Here is a 12,721-nt window from a genome sequence, read left to right on the forward strand (position 1 = left end):
TGTCAACAGCTCGAACCGCCAACCCAGTGCCCATTCCCCAGTCATCCTCCAAAGTTCCACTGCTATCCTCAGCCGGATGCGGCCGGCCTCCTCCCCGCACTCTAGTCTGCTGGCCGCTGCTCAGCGCTCAAGCCCGCCAGCCGCTGCCCAACGCACAGTACAACAGGCCTCAGTGTTGCCAGACAAGATGGTCGCCAAGCCTGAGTCCCCGGCCAAGATGGCCGCCAAGCCTGAGTCCCCGGCCAAGACACCGCTCGCCCAGAGCCTGCTCTTCCAGAGTCTCCGCTGGTGATGTCCAACCCTCCAGAGTGTCTGCTGGGGTCGTCCAGCCCTCCAGAGCCCACTCGCCCCGAGCGCCGACAAGAGCCCGCTCGCCCCGAGCACTGTCTCCTCAAGAGCTCCCTCCAGAGGCTGTGCCTCAGGAGCGCCTACCAGAGACTATTCTGGCCTGTGGGGCTACCATATCCCTGAACTGTCTGCTTCGCCATGGCCTCCTGAGATCTCTGATCCGCCATGGCCCCCTAAACTGTCTGCTCCACCATGGCCTCCCAAGCTCACTGACCCGCCATGGCCCCCTGAACTGTCTGCTCCGCCATAGCTTCCCAAGCTCACTTTGTTTGTTTAGAATAAATCAGTGTTTTTGTTTGTACCCTGTCATCTAAGAGTTTTCCCTGGCTCGTGTGACATAGCCTTTATTGCATTATTATATATATATATATATATATATATATATATATATATATATATATATATATATATAGAAGTGCTGTCAAAATTAGCGCGTTAATGCATATGATTAATTTGAAATATTTAACGCGTTAAAAAAAATTATGCAATTAACACGGTTGCAGTTTTTTTTTTTTTTTCCTGTTGTGGCCGACGTGTGTTCAACGTGCAAAGAACGTCTCAGGTTACGTATGTAACCCTGGTTCCCTGAGGGAACGAGACACTGCGTCCTGAGACACTTTGGGGAACGCCATTGGCGGGCCGCACTCTGAGTCATAGTCCAACGTCCAATGAGAAACGGGAGTGACGTCACAGGCGCGGTGACGTCATCGACCAGGAAGTATAAAAGCACGTGCGTTTGAAGCTGGCGTCAGCTCATAGGAATGAAGCGAGCGCAGCAGGGATGCGGGAATTATGGTCCGAGACGCAGTGTCTCGTTCCCTCAGGGAACCAGGGTTACATACGTAACCTGAGACGTTCCCTTCCGGGAACTCTACACTGCGTCCTGATACACTTTGGGGAACGAGGTATCAACGCCCCCATAATTTCCGAGCCCTGCCTAGTGTCTGCTAGGACAAGGGTGGAAAAAGGTAGTGTCTGGTAACAAACCTCAGCCTGGGGAACTTGCCAGGGCATGGGTGGTAATACATCTCTGACTGTGGAGCCCACCAGATCAGAGGGAAGAGAGTACCTCGGCCCTCGAGCCCACGAGGTCATGTCATCCTTCGTCTGGTCTCGCAAGACCGAGAAGGGAAAGTGTCTAGAATACTCACCTGATGAGACACTGTGGTAACTCCGCCTGGTGATCTTGCCAGGACGCGAGTGGTAATACATCTCTGTCTGTGATCCAACACCAGACAAGAGGGATAATGAGCCTCGGCCCTCAGGCACTCGAGGAGAAATGGTGGTCCTTTGTCTGCGTTACAGCCAGAACAAGAGGGACGCAAGGAGTGCCTGGTGATCTTGCCAGGGCACTGGAATTCATCTCTGTCTGTGATCAGCCACCAGACAAGAGGGATAGAATAGGCCTCGGCCCTCAGGCACACGAGGCTAGGGTTCTCAACCGCTGCCTGTCATAAGACCAGCGCAGGGGGAGAAAACGCTCCTTGGCCCTTAGGCACGCGAGGAGAGATAGTGGTCCTTTGTCTGCATTACAGCCAGTACAAGAAGGACGCAAGAAGTGCCTGGTGATCTTGCCAGGGCACTGGAATTCATCTCTGTCTGTGATCCACCACCAGACAAGAGGGATACCTGAGCCTCGGCCCTCGGGCACACGAGTATAGTTTTCTCGACCGCTGCCTGTCCTGAGACCAGCGCAGGGGGAGAAATGCTCCTCGGCCCTCAGGCACTTGAGGAGGAATGGCGGTCCTTTGTCTGCGTTACAGCCAGTACAAGAGGGACGCAAGAAGTGCCTGGTGATCTTGCCAGGGCACTGGAATTCACCTCTGTCTGTGATCAGCCACCAGACAAGAGGGATAGATGAACCTCGGCCCTCAGGCACACGAGGAGAAATAGTGGTCCTTTGTCTGCATTACAGCCAGTACAAGAGGGACTCGAGAAGTGTCTGGTAAAGCTTGCCAGGACACTGGAATTCATCTCTGTCTGTGATCAGTCACCAGACAAGAGGGATAAATAAACCTCGGCCCTCAGGCACACGAGGAGAGATAGTGGTACTTTGTCTGCATTACAGCCAGTACAAGAGGGACGCAAGAAGTGCCTGGTGAACTTGCCAGGGCACTGGAATTCATCTCTGTCTGTGATCACCCACCAGACAAGAGGGATAAATAGACCTCGGCCCTCAGGTACACGAGGATAGGGGTCTCAACCGCTGCCTGTCATATGACCAGCGTAGGGGGAGAAGTGCTCCTCGGCCCTCAGGCACACGAGGAGGAGTGGTAGTCCATTGTCTGCGTTACAGCCAGTACAAGAGGGACATAAGGAGTGCCAGGTGATCTTGCCAGGGCACTGGAATTCATCTCTGTCTGTGATCAACCATCAGACACGAGGAATACAGGCCTCGGCCCTCGGGCACACGAGGCAGGATAACACACTACTTGCCTGGGAGGTGCCAGGCCAAGATGGTGGGGATACAGATCTGGCCATTAAAAATGAGTCTATTTTCACGCGGCAGCCTGCAATTCGGCACGCGTGACCACGCGTCCTGCCGCAGCGGCTTTTTTAGATTTTTTTACAACGTTGTTGCACTTCATATAATATCCACCAGGAGGCGCAAGGAACAACATTCTGTAGCCAAACACCATGGCCAGTTCTAGGGGGCGTTGGTCACAAATACCAGTACAATAGTTCAATGATTCCTCTTTCCTGAAATTATGGTTCAAACCAATAGCAAAAAGATAGCCTATTCATAAGCAGGTGCAGTTGTATTGTTATTTTGTTTTCTTTCTTTGTTTTCCTGACGAACATTTATTAGACTGCATCGGAAATAGAAATGTTAATTTCGGTTATTTTATTTTTCCAACCGAAAACTGACGTAAACCGCTAAATTCGTTTTCAGGGATTAATTATACACAAGCAAGAAGCAGCATAAACATCAGAACCTCATGCGCAGAGCTTATGCACAGAGAAAAACCCAATAAACCTATATATAATAATAAATAAAATAGGCCCACATAAGAAATATATGTTTTTCTTTTCTGAATGAATAATAATTTAACAAATTAATAAGTAGCAAGCCTATATGCAGAATTTTAGGCAATTTCTGTGATGCGCCCTTAAACCAGCATCTTGTTTCCATTTTTATTTAATTTTTTTTACAAATAGCCATTTGAGCAATGCCGTACTCTTGAACGAGTATTGTAAGCTGTATCCACTTTATTAAGGGGAAAAAATCAAGTGATCCTGACGGCGCCGCGGGCAGTTAAATAACTCGACAACTTTCACCTTCAGAATAAAATACATTATATATTTCAGCGTTTTAAAGCAACATCAAATTAAGATATGCATGTTTAAGAGGTAGTTCGTCCTTTTCTTTTTCTAAGATACACAATTTTAGATACACTGACAATTAATTTGAGTAGAGACAGAAATGGGAAGGATAAATATAAACTACAGTATTTTTGCGATTTTGGTGCTTAGAAATTTATTCTAAGTGGGCAGCGGGCGAATAATATAGTTAATATAGCGCGGAGCGGGTGGATGCGGAATAAAACCTCGTGGAAGCGGGACTGGAAAAGCACTTTGTTATATCCTATAGACTATTTAGATACTTCATCATCAAGCTAAAATTTATTCATAAGCAGGAGCAGTTTTATTATTATTTTCTTTTATTTTTTTCCTGATGAACTTTTATTAGACTGCATTGAAAATATAAATGTTAATTTCTGTTTTTTTTTCCAAACGACAACCGACGCGTTTAGTTATTATTAACAAGATTGTGTTAAATTACATTTAAATTTAAATTGAAACGTGGCTGTGACACATTAATAACAGCTAAATTCGTTTTGAGGGGTTAATTGTACACAAGCAAAAAGCAGCAGAAACATCAGAACGCGCAGATCTTATGCACAGAGAAAACCCAAAAAAAGCTGTATGTAAAATAAATAAACATGCCCATATGCGAAATATAAATTTCTTAATGAATAATAATTTAACAAAACAAAATAAAATAAAATTAATAAGTAGCAAGCCTATATGCAGAATTGTAGGCAATTTATGTGATGCGCCCTTAAACCAGCATCTTGTTTACATTTTTTTTTTTTTTTTACAAATAGCATACACATCTGCATCTTTTAAAGCAACATCAAATTAAGATATGCATGTTTAAGAGGTAGTTCGTCTTTTTCTTTTTCTAAGATACACAATTTTTGATACACTGACAATTAATTTGAGAGAGGAATAGAAATGGAGAGGATAAATATAAACTACAGTTTTTATAGAGTTAAAAATTAATTAATTTATTTATTATTATTATTACTATTATTATTTTGATTTGTTTTTGCGATTTTGGTGCTTAGAAATTTATTCTAAGCGGGCAGCGGGCGAATAATATAGTTAATATAGCGGGAGCGGGTGGATGCGGAATAAAACCTCGTGGAATCGGGACTGGAAAAGCACTTTATTGTTATATCCTATACACTGTTAAAAAAAAACCCTAATTTTACAGAAAATAACTGTAACTTTTTTACAGTAGTTTTCTGTTATTTCAAGTTACATTCAAAACTTAGTAAGATTACTAACAATATCTGTAAACTAACAACTTGACTGTTATTTTAGGTCCTTTTTCATTAAAGACAAATTACACTATTTTTCTTTTTTATACAGAAAAAATACTGTATTGTTTTTACAGTATTTTTTGTGTGATTTTAAATTGTTAAAAAACTTTGTAAAATTACAAACAATATCTGTAAATTAACAACTTAACTGTTATTTTAAGTATTATTCCATTAATGACAAATTACACGAATTCTCATTTTTTTATACAAAAAAATATTGTATTTTTTTACAGTATTTTTTCTGTTTTCTTAAATTACTTACACATTGATGTAAAATTACAAAAAACAATCTGTAATTAAATAATGTAGCTCATTAAGGTTTATGTCCATACTAACAATTTAATGTTCTTTTTGTAATTTGAAAGTAAATCTTATTAGTTTTATATTTAGGTGTATTTTACATTAAAACGCTGTAATTTTAAATAAAACAGAAGTAGAATAAATAGAAAATCTTAAAATCCTGTAACCATGCAATAAAAATGTATTGCATTAAAAAATGTTTATTTTTATAAAGAACAAATTAACCAATAAAGACCCAGCAAACACAAAACGTTTTTACAACTTTCCACAACGTTGTATTTTGGTTGCAATTAGGTAATGTTGTAGTGCAACGTTTTAAAAACGTTTTTAAAACGTTTGTTTATATAAAAAAATTATGTAACCAAAATAAAACGTTTTAGAAACGTTGTAAAAATACCAACCTGGAACGTTTTCATAAAGTAGTCAAAAAAACGTAAATATCACGTTTGTCTTCTACTAAAATAAAACCAGACTAAACTGCAACTTTCTGGGGACGTTTTATTCAGGTGTTAAAATAACGTAATGCGCCCTTAAACCAGCATCTTGTTTCCATTATTATTATTTTTTACAAATAGCCTACAAATCTGTTTTTTTTTTTTAATTGTGATTGTACACAAATAACAGAAATATGTAAAATAGCATAGTTTTGAGCAATGCCGTACTCTTGAACGAGTATTGTAAGCTGTATCCACTTTATTAAGGGGGAAAAAATCAAGTGATCCTGACGGCGCCGCAGTCAGTTAAATAACTCGACAACTTTCACCTTCACAATAAAATACATTATATATTTCAGCGTTTTAAAGCAACATCAAATTAAGATATGCATGTTTAAGAGGTAGTTCGTCTTTTTCTTTGTCTAAGATACACAATTTTAGATACACTGACAATTAATTTGAGTAGAGACAAATAGAAATGGGAAGGATAAATATAAACTACAGTATTTTTGCGTTTTTGGTGCTTAGAAATGTATTCTAAGCGGGCAGCGGGCGAATAATGTAGTTAATATAGCGCGGAGCGGGTGGATGCGGAATAAAACCTCGTGGAAGCGGGACTGGAAAAGCACTTTGTTATATCCTATAGAGTATAGACTATTTAGATACTTCATCATCAAGCAAAAATTTATTCATAAGCAGGATCAGTTTTATTATTATTTTATTTTCTTTTTTTCCTGATGAACTTTTATTAGACATTGAAAATAGAAATGTTAATTTCTGTTTTGTTTTTTTTCAAACGACAACCGACGCGTTTAGTTATTAGCCTATTAACGACCAGATTGTGTTAAATTACATTTAAATTTAAATTGAAACGTGGCTGTGACACATTAATAACAGCTAAATTCGTTTTGAGGGGTTAATTGTACACAAGCAAAAAGCAGCAGAAACATCAGAACGTCACGCGCAGAGCTAATGCACAGAGAAAACCCCAAAAAAGCTGTATGTAAAATAAATAAAAATGCCCATATGCGAAATATAATTTTCTTAATGAATAATAATTTAACAAAACGAAATAAAATAAAATTAATAAGTAGCAAGCCTATATGCAGAATTGTAGGCAATTTCGGTGATGCGCCCTTAAACTAGCATCTCGTTTCCATTTTTTTTTAACAAATAGCATACACATCTGTTTTTTCATTGTGATTGTACACAAATAACAGAAATATGTAAAATAGCATAGTTTTGAGCAATCCCGTACTCTTGAAGGAGTATTGTAAGCTGTATCCACTTAATTAAAGGGGGAAAAAAGTGATCCTGACGGCGCCGCGGGCAGTTGAATAACTCGACAACTTTCACCTTCAGAATAAAATACATTATATATTTCAGCGTTTTAAAGCAACATCAAATTAAGATATGCATGTTTAAGAGGTAGTTCGTCTTTTTCTTTTTCTAAGATACACAATTTTAGATACACTGACAATTAATTTGAGTAGAGAGAAATAGAAATGGAGAGGATAAATATAAACTACAGTTTTTATAGAGTTAAAAATTAATTAATTAATTAATTTATTATTATTATTATTATTATTATTATTATTATTTTGATTTGTTTTTGCGATTTTGGTGCTTGGAAATTTATTCTAAGCAGGCAGCGGGCAAATAATATAGTTAATATAGCGGGAGCGGGTGGATGCGGAATAAAACCTCGTCGAATCGGGACTGGAAAAGCACTTTGTTATAGACTACACTGTAAAAAAAAATCTCGTAAAAAAACGGTCAAATGACTGGCAGCTACGGCTGCCAAACAAAAACCGTAATATTACAGTAAAATATCTTAATTGAAATAAAGTGCAAAAACAATAATTTTACAGAAATTTTCATTAAAGCTTTTACAGAAAAAAAACATTATTTTACAGATTTTTCCTTGTTTCAATTACGATAATTTACTTTAATTTTACGGTTTTTGTTTGGCAGCCATAGCTGCCAGTCATTTGACCGTTTTTTTACAGGACTTTTTTTACAGTGTAAAACCCTTATTTTTATGATTTTTCCTCGTTTCAATTAGGATATTTTACTTTAATTTTACGGTTTTTGTTTGGCAGCCGTAGCTGCCAGTCATTTGACCGTTTTTTTACGGGACCTCTTTTACAGTGTAAAACCCTTATTTTACAGACTTTCCCCTTTTTTGGTTACAATATTTTACTTTAACTTTATGTTTTTTGTTTGGCAGCCGTAGCTGCCAGTCGTTTGACCATTTTTTTACAGTGTAAAACCCTTATTTGACAAATTTTACCTAGATTATTACAATGAAAGCACTAAATGTTCTACAGAGAAACACTGTTATTTTACAAATCATTACAATAAAAAACCTTCAATAAAGTGTCAAAGCATGCTCAAGGTGGAAAATTAACAGTTTTATTTAAAAGACAAAAACCAGTCTGCAATACAAAGTCTGTGCAAATGCCATATAAAATTAACATTTTACATTTCAGCTATTTTTTAAAGAAATACAGCACAATTACATTAAAAGAACATGGGACAGTTTCATCAAAATGTTTAATTAAATATATGTTTAACTTAAAACTATTAGAAAATATTTCCTGATAATTCACTCTTCCACATGTAATCCAAGATGTTCATATCTTTCTTTCTTGAAGTCGAAAAGAAATTAAAGTTTTTGAGGAAAAGATTTCAGGATTTTTCTCCATATAGTGGACTTCAGTGGGATTAAGGTCAAGGATAAAGGTTTCAAAATTTCAATACAGCTTTCAAAGGGCTTTACAAGTTCCCAGTGACCCTTATTCCTTGGATGGGATGATGTAGAGCCCTTTGAAGCTGCATTGACAATTAATTTTTAATTAATTTTGGACCTTCAACCCGTTGGCTCCCATCGAAATATGGAGAAAAATCCTGGAATGTTTTCCTCAAAAACCTTTTCGACAGAAAAAGAGACAGACAAGAGCATCTTGAATGACACAGGGGTGAGTAAATTATCAGCAGGAAATATTTGTATCAGAATTGAACTAGTCCTTTAGAACTGAATAAATACAAAACCAGTACATCTACATAATTGTCAAGATTAACAATTTTATTAGTTTCAGATCAAAATTTAGATTACTGAATTTTTCATAACCAGTTATTCAGAGCTCCAAGGAGAAACTGAACTAAAACTGCATTTCTATCTCATCCACATCATTTTATCTTAATCCTTGGGCTCCATATACAGTGGTGTCCAAAATTATTAGAACACTAGTATTTTTACCAGCTAAAAATGATTTTAATTCAGTTATGTCTATCTTTTGCTGTAGTGTTTCAATTGGTAATTTTATTTTATATTTCTAAACATTAATTTTGCCATTAAATGTAATAATCCAGTAAGATTTTTGTTTGACAACAGCCAGTGCTCCAAACAGAGATCTGATTTTATCATCATCCATTCTGCACAGAATGACATGAAGAAACAGAACAAACTGAGACAGATTAAATCTAGAAGAACTGTGGCAACGTCTCCAAGATGCTTCAAGAGAGCCACCTGCAAACCTGAAAAACTATCCGCAAGTGCACCTTGTGCAAAAGCTGCTTTAAACACAAGATGATGATCAAAAGAAGTTAATTGATGAAGAAAACATATAACATTTTTGACATTTATGATATTTTTATCAACATTCTCATTTTACAGAATTTGTACACAAGTGCTTAAAACTTTTAACAGTACTGCTTTGCTGGTAGGTTTCTTTAAGCATCTTGGAGATGTTGCCACAGTTCTTCTGGATTTAGATGATGAGATTAGACCTCTGTGTGAAGCACTGTCTGTTTTCATACTCCTTGTGTCACTGATTATTATAATTAATGGCAAAATGAACACTTGAAAATGTAGACATATTTCATACTGACACACTATAGCAAATGATAGAAATAGTTAAGTTTAAACCATTAGTTAAGGCACTAGTTAGTTAGTTAAAATACTAGTGTTCTAATATTTTTTGGCACCATTGTAGCTCTGATAATTAATGTAGTGTGAGAATAAGTAAAACCAAAACATACAACAAAAGGTCCATGACTCTGCACCAGAAGTGACAGACACACCAGATGAAGAGCAGTCCTCCTCCAAATGGTCAGTAATCAGCTGGGGGTAAAAAAACAAAACAAAACAAAAAACAAATTAAAAAAAGATAAAAATTAAATTAAATTAAAAAACAGAAGAAAAATACTATGAACATTTCTAATGTTAGTGTGTCTTAATGTTAAGAATGACATGATGTAGAATCTTAATGTTAGAAATGAATACTTACTTCCTCTGAAGATCATGTAGAAGATTTTCATTCCCAAAACTTCAGGATCATAAGGGGGAAACACACAAACAAGCAATCAATTACTTTAAAATTTATTTGTTTGATAAAACACTATCTACTTACTGACAGACATGGGCTTGCAAAAATGTACTCACCAGCTCCATACCAAATCTGCACAGCTGATCCAAAATCCTGGTTTACATCTAGTATTCTTCTCCATGGAGTCCAATGATCATGCTTTCACTCAGGTCCTCTCTCTGTCAGATGAGTTCACATAACAGTGTTCTCAGGTTACTCATTTTGAAGTTCTGTCACATTTTGTGAGTTTGATCTTAAAACTAGCATGGCTGCACGATATGACCATATTATTTCACAATAGTAATATATTACAGTATACGTTAGTTATTTATTATATTGTATTTCATTCAACATGCGATCAAAGTAGCAAATTAACGTTACAAACAATAGGACTAATACAAAGGCAAGTTAAGTACATTGAATGATTTTCTCTTTAGTGTTTGATTATAATTAAGAACGACTGCTGGTAACGTTAGGCTTAATTATATTGCTGTAACTTTAAGAACAAAATGTACAGATCCAGTAACTGACACCAACCGGGTTTGTTAATCTGGACTCAAAACATTAGCGACTGTATTTAGGTCAATTACATCTTAAGTAAACTGTCTGTATTTGACTATTCAAGTGAGCTGCAGATTTCTTTCACTTCATATATTCAGCAAGACATAAATATAATGTTACGTTACCGCCTAGCCACTGCGGTCACACCATCTGCGCTTCGTAAAAGTGTGGTCACGCCATCTCCGCCTAAAGTTACGTTGCGCGCCTATATAGATATTTACGGTAACAAACACCTCCGACCTAACGCGGCGCATTTCATGTTACTAAACTGCTTTTAAGAACTGCATACCGTAGTCAGGACCAATGCTATTAACAATCTCTCTATCTCTGTCTCCCCCCCCCAAAAAAAAACTATTAATCTGACATGCGCAAAAAATCATAAAAATATAAAAATCGAATTCTTTTCTTCAAACTCCAACAGATTTTTGTTCTGCATCCTATCACTGTGGTGATTTACATGCTGTTTAACGGTTTCATTATTTTATAATTGAATACCAAAGTTTTTTTTATTTATACCATTTTTCTCAATATAGACATTTTTTTTAAATCATAAAAATATGAAATCAAACTAATACTCCAGCAGATTATTGTTCTGCATGTCCTGTATGTTATATGCTGTATCATTTATTTTAATTACATACCAAAGTCGACATATGCTATTGACATTGCTATATAGGCATTTTAAAAATTCATAAAAAAATGAAATCAAATTGTTTTCTGAAAACTCCAACAGATTATTGTTCCTCATCTCCTCAAGTACCACTGTGGTGATTTTCAAGTTGTTTTACTGTATCATTTTTTTATAATTTCATACCAAAGTCGACATATGCTATTGACATTGCTATATAGGCATTTTAAAAATTCATAAAAAAATGAAATCAAATTGTTTTCTGAAAACTCCAACAGATTATTGTTCTTCATCTCCTCAAGTACCACTGTGGTGATTTTCAAGTTGTTTTACTGTATCATTTTTTAATAATTTCATACCAAATTCGACATATGCTATTGACATTGCTATATAGGCATTTTAAAAATTCATAAAAAAATTTAATCAAATTGTTTTCTGAAAACTCCAACAGATTATTGTTCTTCATCTCCTCAAGTACCACTGTGGTGATTTTCAAGTTGTTTTACTGTATCATTTTTTTATAATTCCATACCAAAGTCGACATATGCTATTGACATTGCTATATAGGCATTTTAAAAATTCATAAAAAAATGAAATCAAATTGTTTTCTGAAAACTCCAACAGATTATTGTTCTTCATCTCCTCAAGTATCACTGTGGTGATTTTCAAGTTGTTTTACTGTATCATTTTTTAATAATTGCATACCAAAGTCGACATATGCAATTGACATTGCTATATAGGCATTTTAAAAATTCATAAAAAAATGAAATCAAATTGTTTTCTGAAAACTCCAACAGATTATTGTTCTTCATCTCCTCAAGTACCACTGTGGTGATTTTCAAGTTGTTTTACTGTATCATTTTTTAATAATTTCATAAAAAAGTCGACATATGCTATTGACATTGCTATATAGACAATTTAAAAATTCATAAAAAAATGAAATCAAATTGTTTTCTGAAAACTCCAACAGATTATTGTTCTTTATCTCCTCAAGTACCACTGTGGTGATTTTCAAGTTGTTTTACTGTATCATTTTATAATAATTCCATACCAAAGTCGACATATGCAATTGACATTGCTATAAAGGCATTTTAAAAATTCATAAAAATATGAAATCAAATTGTTTTCTGAAAACTCCAACAGATTATTGTTCTTCATCTCCTCAAGTATCACTGTGGTGATTTTCAAGTTGTTTTACTCTATCATTTTTTAATAATTGCATACCAAAGTCGACATATGCTATTGACATTGCTATAAAGGCATTTAAAAAAATTCATAAAAAAATGAAATCAAATTGTTTTCTGAAAACTCCAACAGATTATTGTTCTACATCTCCTCAAGTACCACTGTGGTGATTTTCAAGTTGTTTTACTGTATCATTTTTTAATAATTTCATACCAAAATCGACATATGCTATTGACATTGGTATATAGACATTTTAAAAATTCATAAAAAAATGAAATCAAATTG

The sequence above is a fragment of the Garra rufa genome, chromosome 11 (genome assembly GCF_049309525.1).
Source record: "Garra rufa chromosome 11, GarRuf1.0, whole genome shotgun sequence".
Taxonomy (NCBI): Eukaryota; Metazoa; Chordata; class Actinopteri; order Cypriniformes; family Cyprinidae; genus Garra; species Garra rufa.